The sequence below is a fragment of the Nuphar pumila genome, chromosome 4 (assembly GCF_984573655.1).
Source record: "Nuphar pumila chromosome 4, dmNupPumi1.hap1.1, whole genome shotgun sequence".
Taxonomy (NCBI): domain Eukaryota; kingdom Viridiplantae; phylum Streptophyta; class Magnoliopsida; order Nymphaeales; family Nymphaeaceae; genus Nuphar; species Nuphar pumila.
In genome coordinates, this window is record NC_143252.1 from 106069595 (window position 1) to 106079158 (window position 9564).

General features: G+C 37.1%; 1 non-coding gene across 1 annotated transcript; it reads left to right on the forward strand.

Annotated features, from left to right (window-relative positions):
* Positions 1–1067: 1067 nt before the first annotated feature.
* TRNAF-GAA (transfer RNA phenylalanine (anticodon GAA)) lies at positions 1068–1140 on the forward strand. Its single transcript has one exon. It is a non-coding gene; the product is annotated as a tRNA-Phe (tRNA).
* The last annotated feature ends 8424 nt before the right edge of the window (positions 1141–9564 follow it).

Below are 9564 nucleotides of genomic sequence, written 5' to 3' on the forward strand. Positions count from 1 at the left end.
GAGACTTGGTAGTTGACGCAGCCATGGCAAGAACAAAGAAACAATGGTAATGCCTATCTAGGCTTTAATACCATATGACAAAAGAAGGAAGAGGATAGGCACAGAGAGTTACGTGGTTCCACTGTTACAGCCTACGTCCATGATCAACAATCTCTCTTTCATGTTATATATCATGTAAACGCCTTGTACATTTTATAGAGCCATTGATATATTTTTCATCTCTATTTTTGCTGAGATAAGAGTTTACACATTTCTCTTGATTTCTTGTTGTACAATAGGCTTTATCTTTGCCTAGAATCTCTGATGTGTATCTGTGAGGATCAGAATGAATATTAGTCTTACTATTATCTGCATGGGAAGGCCAGCTATCAGCGTGATCTACTTTGTTGGCTTCACCGTGATCTGTAGAGTGTCGGTTATTAAGCCCCAAGCTTGCTTAGCTCACAATGTTTTTCTTGCATGGGAAAAAGTATTCCTATCGTATCTCCCTCCCTCTCTCTCTCTCTCCGCACCAACAAGGGATACATTAAGTTTGAACTAAGGGTGTCAACGGTTTGGGTTTATGCGGACCCGACCTGTATCAAATCCTATAGGGTCCCGGTATATGGTGATAAATAAGAAGACCCGTGTCTGGACCTGAGGGTCCGAATACATGGATTCCGGTATAGTTTGCGAAATTTTATACCAGACTCGGACCTGACCCAAGTTCTGATTAAGACCCACAAATTTTCAATGTAAAAATGATAAAAAATATTATTTTACAGAGTGTGGCCCAGGTCTAGTTCATGTAGTTTTTATCCGGTCCGGGTATGGTTTCTCTTACGATGGGTTCGATTAGACCAGGGTTCGGACCTATACCCTACCTGAAAATCGGGGCCAAGTCTAGTTCTACTTAGGTCCTAACCAAACCCGACCGGTTGACACCCCTACTTTAAACTGGAGTCTAGAACAGGATAGAAACCATCGTTATGTGGTTAAATGTATGAATGATATTACATTTACGGAAAAACGCAAAATTCTTAATTTAAACTACACAATTTATAATCTCTATTCAAAATAACTGTGAAGCGGGGATAGCTCAGTTGGGAGAGCGTCAGACTGAAGATCTGAAGGTCGCGTGTTCGATCCACGCTCACCGCATTGTATTTTATTCTGCCGGTTTTTTTTTTGACCTTCTCACTCTTTTTTTTTTATTTTCTATTTCCAGAATCCGAGTCCATTCTCTCGGATTCAGTAACGAAGCCGATTACCAAAAACTTGGACAAGGATTCGGATGGAGGATATTTACATCCGAATCTGAGTCCTCCGACAAAAACCCAACCCGGTTACATGTAAATGTCTACCCGATGGGGTGTTTAGCCTAATCGGATTAGGTTCAGTAAAGGTGCTCTTCATCCTAGATAGTATCTCCACCGTCCAATGTTGTGATCAACTGCCATTATCATCGTCACTAGCAGCACCTTTACGGTGGGGCCCACAACTTGCACAAAGGACAGTCAGATGAGAGTGATGGATGGACGGTGGGGATCTTAGTGCATGTCCCCATCTTGATTTGGCAGATCACCTGATGTGTTGAATCCATAGTTGCCACAAGCTTCTTGCTACATGGCCGGGCAAACTCCTTTCCTCGAAAGCCCGAAACTTCTTGTTTTCCCAAAAGGGAAGATTTGGGAAAAGCCGTTTTCAAAATATGAGAAACTCCATTCTCATTAGTGAGAAACCTTGATTTCCTTTCGCTTTCTTAAAAGTTTTCTCTGGCTTTGTGTCACTTAAGTTTTTCGTATTAAAAAATAGAATTTTTATAACAAGTTTCTACGTCAGTTTTGTATTGTTTTATATTTGTTTTTACATCATTTTTTTTGTACTTTTATCTTTAGTTTTATATTGTTTTGTATGTGTTTTCTTTCCATTTTTTCCATAGTCATATCTCTCTTCTGGCTTCTACTTCACGTGATCTCTTCTCATATCTAAATTCATTTCTCTTTTCAACAGAGAAAGCTGGGATTAGTCCGACCCCTACCAGTTATACAATCATACCATTTGGGGTTCGAACTTGCAACATCCCAACACAAGGTGACGTGCACTAACTGCTCCTGCCAGACAAGCGGAGCCCCTTCGGTATATCCATTTCATTTCTGAAACTATGGTTGAGTCTATATATATTTAAGTCTTTTTCCAGGGAAGTGACTTCCAAAGTTTATTGGGTCATGCACATCTCATGAACTAAAGGCATAATGTTTGGACAGTCAGGACAAACAACTCTTATTCTCTGCCATCACCGGTCATGTCAATCCCATGTTTGGATCACCATGAGAGACTGATTTCCTATCCTCAAAACGTCCATCTTAGGCAGACCAAATGACCCTCTTTGACAGATTTTTTTTCTTTAATTCTGTCGTTGGCACATGGTCATGTGCCAACTTGATGTTGATGTCTAATGGGAGAGATGGATATCCGACTCCTCTATTCCAAACACAAGGTGGCGACAAATATCATCAACATTTTGTAAATATCATGAAGAAATCATGGAATTTTACTTCATTGTTTAAACAACACATTTTTCTTTTTGATATTTTCAAAATATCATTATATATATTGTAATTTTATCATGTTTTTCTTGTACAAAAGTATTTTTTAATTATCTAAATTTGCCAATATATTTGCTGATAAATCACAAAAATATGAAATTTTTTAATTTCTCGGGAGAATTTAGCAGCCGTTATTTTTCTCTCGTTTGCCACTATGGTTGTGACAAAATTCCAAGTTGGATTAAGGAGGCTTAGAGCTTGTATTAATTATAAGCCTCCTCAATCCAAACATAAAGTGAGGGTTTCCCAAACCAGCCATTCATCATCTAGTTGTGGGTGTTTAGTTGAGAGGCCCAGGTTAACTGAGCTCGGAGGTTCAAACATGGCCCTTTTGGATGCTGGGATCATATTGTGGTTCTTAACTAAGATGTGGTTAAAGATTCGGAACTAGTTGAGTCAGATTGTTCGATTGACCTTGATCATCAATATCTAAGCACAGCTTAGTTTAAGGCTATGTTTGGGAGATTTGCATTGACATGGAAACACCATTTCTATGTGTTGCCAAAAATCTAGTGTTGAGGATAGAGTTGCCAAAAATCTATTGTCAATGGTGTTGAAATGTGGTGGTGAGACTGCCAACCTCATTCCCAATGCAGTGTTTTTGTAACACCACTACTGCCAAACACCAGAGAACATGAGAGCACTAGGTGAAACCGCAACACACTTCCAATTTAAAGCTCCTGATCCGAGCCTAAAAGTCTTTGCCAAAGCTGGTTTAGTTGGTAAGATTTTAAGAATTTGTGACTAGGGCTTAATGAGTTGGCAGTATCAAGGCACCAGGAAGAATAAAGATGTCACAAGGCTCAAGGTAACGTTGGGTTTCAAGGTGATGTTTGGGGTTTCAAAGTGACCTTGGGTTTCAAAGTGACGTTTGAAGTTTCAATGTAATCAATTCTCTTTCCCTGTACTCTATGGTTTCACCTATATATAGGTGAAGTTGCATAATGGGAATCATGCTTCTGGTGTCTGTGGATGTAGGTCTTATATGACCGAACCATATAAATACTCTATTTCTTTTCTTTATCATGTTTGTATGAATGATATGCTTTTCAACATGGTATCAGAACCAAGTTGTTTGGTTCATGTTTTTTTATCAAGTGATAGCATAGTCAATGGCCGAATCAAGCTCGTCGTCTTCACAATCCTCTCAACAAGCGGTGGTGATTCAAGAGCAAGCCAATCCTTCATTGAAAATCACTACGGTACCTTTAAATGGTTTTAACTATCTTTCTTGGTCAAAATCTACTGCTTTATTTCTTAGTGGTAAAGGAAAATTAGGTTATGTAAATAGAAAAAAACCTAAACCTACTGACGATGATGTCAAATATGAAGAATGGGAGTCCAACAATCACATGGTTATGTCGTGGCTCCTTAATTCTATGGAACCACATATTGCCAATGAGTTTCTTTTTCTTGATTCATCTAAAGTTGTGTGGGATGCAACAAAAAATCTATATGATGAACAATATAATGTTGGGAGGAGATATCAGTTAGCTCAAGAAATTTACAATTTAAAAAAGGAAAATAAATCTTTCACTGAATATCTTGGTCTGCTTCAAGGCATATGGGATGAGTTTGATTCTCATATTCCACCTATTACTGACCAAATTGCTTTTCAAAAGTGACGTGAGTAGAAAAAAGTTTTTCAAATGTTATCTGGGCTTGGACAAGATTATGAACAAGTCCGAAGTCAAATTTTAATGACCCTTGAACTCCCTACCTTAAGCTCGGCGTGCGCCACCATCATGAGAGAAGAGACACGTCAAAAAGTCATGAATAACAAAATTGAAGAAATTGACAACAGCAGGTCTGCTCTTGTCTTAAAATGTGAAGAAAGGCAGAATGGTGAGTTCTCATATGATCCAAACCACAAAAAAATTAAAAAGAAAAAGTTATTATGTACTTATTGCAAGAAAGAGAATCATACCAAGAATCATTGTTAGAAGTTGAATAAAAAACCTATTTTTTCAAAAATAATCAACAATCAGGATCGTCTCGAAGCCAACATAACTCGGTCAGATTCTAAAAAGGAGCCCTTAACTGTTGAAAAACTGACTCAAATCCTCAAGGAGTTTACCAAATGCAATATGGCAGCTATAGTCTCCGATGAAGCAGGTGTGTCTTGTTCTTGCTTTATAACTGATTCCTCAAATTGCTCATGGATTATTGATTCTGGAGCTTTTGATCATATGATTGAAAAAAAATCATGTCTGGAGAATGTTAAAAATATTAGTAGTATTAGACCAGTTGTTGCTGCCAACGGCTCACATATGGAAATCATCGGAAGGGGTGAAGTAAAGTTTTTTGAAAAACAACTTGATCATGCATTATATATTCCAAGTCTAACTTTGAATGTTTTGCCGGTTAGTAAGATTACTCATACTTTGAACTGTAATGTGATATTCACTCCTACTGAGGTTATATTTCAGAATGATTGATAAGGGGAAGGAATCAAAGGGGCTTTATATTTTGGATGGAGAAAATAAGGCCTTTCTTATCAATCGACATGATGAAGGAAAAGCATGGCATTTGAGACTTGGGCATCCATCAGGCTCAATTTTGAAAAGGTTAAAACCTGATTTATTTTTTTATTACATCAATTGTGAAGTGTGTCAATATGCTAAAATGACCCGACTTCCTTTTCCTCAATCAGAAACGGTGTCATCTCATGTTTTTGAACTCATTCACTTTGATGTTTGGGGGGGCTCGCCTGTGACTTCTTATGATGGATTCAAATATTATCTAACCTTTATTGATGATTTTTCTAAAGTCACATGGGTATATTTTCTAAGAAGAAAAGATGAAGTGTTTGATTATTTTCTAAAGTTTTACAATATGATTCAAACACAATACAGTTGCAAAATAAAAAATTTAAGGACAGACAATGGGACAAAATATATGAATAAAAAATTTATAAATTTCAGAAATATGCATGGAATACAACACGAAACAACTTGTGTTGGCACTCCTCAGCAAAACGAAGTCGCAGAATGAAAAAATTGTCATCTTCTTGAAGTAACAAGATTTCTTTTATTCCAAATGAATGTCTCAGAGACTTTTTGGGCAGATGCAGTCAGTACTGCAAGCTATATTATAAATTGTTTGCCCACTCACATTCTTGATATCAAATCTCCAATTGAAGTTTTTGATGAAAGAAAACATTCTATTAAACATTTAAAAAACTTTTGGCTGCATTGTTTATGTCTGACAACATCCTTCCAACAAAAATAAACTTCAACATAGAGCCATCAAGTGTATTTTTATTGGTTATGACTCTTCTAAAAGGGATACCGCTGCTATGATGTCGCAAACAAAAAGCTTTATGTTTTTTGAGATGTGAAATTTGATGAAGAGAAATCATTTTTTGAAAAACAAGGGCAAAAATTTCAGGGTGAGCAAGCTTCAAAACCGGGATTTGTTTTTCCTAATATAACTCAAGAATATGAGGTTACTTGTGAAAACCAGGTTGGAGAAAACGTTGAGCTTGGTGAAGGTAATTCTATTGAGAATTTTGGTGATGAAAATAGGTCTGTTTTGGCGGTCCAAACAAACTATTCGGATGCCAACAAGATACCATGACTTTGTCACTTATAGTGTCGTGACATATCCAATTGAAAATTATTTGAACTATGCTTACGTGTCACAAAAATATTTTGCTTATCTTGCTAAGGTCTCAAACATATAAGAACCAGATACATTTGAAGAAGCTTGTAAAAAGAAAGAATGGTGTGATGCTATGAATGAGGAGCTCAAGGCAATGAAAAATAATCATACTTGGGAAATTGTTGACATTCCTAAAGATAAAAAACTTGTTGGTTGTAAATGTGTGCATAAAGTCAAGTACAAAAGTGATGGAACCATTGAGTGTTTCAAGGCACGACTCGTTGCAAAGAGATATTCTCAAACAGCAGGTATAGACTATACTAAAACTTTTGCCCCTATTGCAAAAATGAACATTGTTAGAATTTTGTTGTTTATTGCTTGCAATTTAAATTGGGATTTATTTCAGCTTGATGTTAAAAATATTTTTCTTCAAGGAGATCTCAATGAAGAAGTTTTTATGCAAGTACTACCAGGGCATTCAAGCTATAATAAAATAAATGTTGCTTGTAGACTAAAAAAGGCCATTTATGGTCTTAAACAATCTCTGAGAGCATGGTATGCAAAGTTTAGCCAAGCTTTGGAAGGGAATGGATTTAAAAGTTGTGTTTCTAATAACTCATTTTTTGTAAAGAAAAATACTCAACATATTACTATTGTGCTCATCTACGTTGATGATATTATTATTATCAGCAATAATAATGATGAAATTACAAATGTCAAAAAGTATTTACATGAAGTATTTGATATTAAAGATTTGGGACGGCTGAAATATTTTCTTGGTATATAAATCTGACATTCTAAAAAGGCGTTATACCTGTCTAAAAAAAATGCAATAGACTTGTTAAATGAGACAGAAAAAATGGGTGCAAGGCCAGCCGATACACCCATAGAAGTAAATCACAAGCTCGAAAAGGCTGATGAGCAGCCAGTAGAAGACGTCAAGCAATACCAAAGAATTGTTGGCAGACTCATTTATCTCACAGCTACAAGACCAGATATAGCATATGATGTTGGTGAGGTAAGTAAGTTCATGCACAATCCTCAAAAAGCTCATGTAAATGCTATTGACAGAATTCTACGATACATCAAGAAAGCTCCAGGACAAGGCCTTTGGTATAAAAGAAATAGAAGGGTAGATGTCTATGGCTATTCTGATGCAGATTGGGCTGACAGTGCATTGGATAGAAAATTTATCACTAGTCTTTGTGTATTTGTTGGAGGTAGTTTGGTTGTATGAAAAATCAAAAAACAAAAAGTTGTATCTCGATCAAGTGTCGAAGCCAAGTATAGGGCTATGGCAACAACTGCATGTGAGTTAACATGGACTAAAGCTTTGTTAGAAGAAATTGGCCTTGAAGTTAAAACTCCTATGCCTATGTATTGTGATAATCAAACAGCTATCCATATAGCGGCAAATTCAGTTTTTCATGAAAGAATAAAACACATAGAAGTTGATTGTCATTTTGTTAGGGACAAAATTCAAAATAAAGAGATATCAACTCCCTTCATCTCTAGCTCAGAACAATTAGCTGATGTTTTGACTAATGTTGTGCCAAAAGCTCAACTTCACTATGCTTTGAGCAAGCTGGGAACATATAATATATATGCTTTCCAGCTTGAGGGGGAGTAATGAGTTGGCAGTATCAAGGCACCAGGAAGAATAAAGATGTCACAAGTCTCAAGGTAACCTTGGGTTTCAAGGTGACGTTTGGGGTTTCAAAGTGACGTTGGGTTTCAAGGTGACGTTTGAAGTTTCAAGGAGGCATCTTTCATTTCTCAAGGTGGCCCTTCGTTTTTTACCCATGTAATCAATTCTCTTTCCTTGTACTCTCTGGTTGCACCTATATATAGGTGAAGTTGCATAATGGAAATCATGCTTCTGGTGTCTGTGGATGTAAATTAGCTGAACGGGCTTGAAGTGTGCAAGCTTGGCTCATTGTTGTGGTATGCCAGGCTAAGTTAGAGCTCATAATGAGCCCGAGTTAAACCAACTGAGTTGGAGCTGGTTTATTTATAAAAAAAAAATGCATTGGTTTAGAGCTGTAGGAAATAGGATTACAAAAGAATACATGTAAAATATATTTTTTAACACCTAAAGAGCTTATACGAGTCGAGCCTAGCTGAGCTGATACCTAGATACCTATTGTTAATATTTAGCTTGTGGAGCCTATTTTATGAGTTCCAACAAGCTCTTTGTGAACGGAACATGAGCCTAGCCAGGCTCTGACTCGTTTTCCAGCCCTATTTGTGAGTCTGTGACTATACAGAGCAGTCTGGTTCTGAGCACAATCTTATCCTCTTTTGTTTTTTCCTTGTCCTGGTGGCAGCAGTTTTGGGGAGAAGGTGAATGTGCTAACGGCTTCATCCCAGGCGCCTTTGGGTTCTGTAAGGTCTTAACTGTTGGTGCCGCTACTCGGGGTTTACATTGCAGTTGAGTGGGCCCATTAAGTGTCTTGGTTCTGATTTCTCGTCATAAAAAAAAAATCTTATCTTTGATACAATGACACGTATCTTATGGTACAATGACAAGTTAGATCAGAGGGGAGGCCAATTGGAGAGCATAACAGAGACAAAAATTGTCTTCTAAAAAAATCTTTAAAAAAAGAAAAACGACATGCAAGAGGCCGAAATTCTAAATAAATTTTGTTATTTCTAATCATTAATGTCTTAGGAAGTGGAGAACAGACACGATCATCTCACTCAGAGAGAGAGCGAGAGGTGTCGTGATGGTGCATGCAGCAAAAATGTGTGAAATATTGTGTGATAGCTGGCCAATATACCGTAATATATATACGAGAGAGATGGTGAATACTGCACACATACTGTACGATGGTTGGCCACTAAGGCGTACTGAGAGAGAGAGAGAGAGAGAGAGAGAGAGAGAGAGAGAGAGAGAGAGAGAGCAACAGCAGTGGTGGTGCATAGTATGAGCGACAGTGAGAGAGCCAATGAGGTGCAGCGTTTTGAGTGTAAGAGAGTCCCCTCACCTCACCTCCCTTTCTACCATCATCATCAAACGGCAAAAGACCACAATCTGACAATGGAGAGTGGTGACGCCGTCTCTCTCTCTCTCTCTCTCTCTATATATATATATATATATATATATATATATATATATATATGTGTGTGTGTGTGTGTGTGTGTGTGTGTGTGATTTTTAATGCAATCCAGGACTCAGATTGACCGAATTATCCTCTCTTTGTTAATGCTCATTTTTGGTCAAAACAGATTATTCATATACAGCTCTTTTCATCCCCATACTGCCAAATGCAGAAAACCTCAATTTATATGACAAAGTTTGCGAGGAGGTTCTAAAATTTCTGTTTTTTTTTTACAAAAAAAAAAAAAACTGGCAAATAGCAAATTTTAAAAT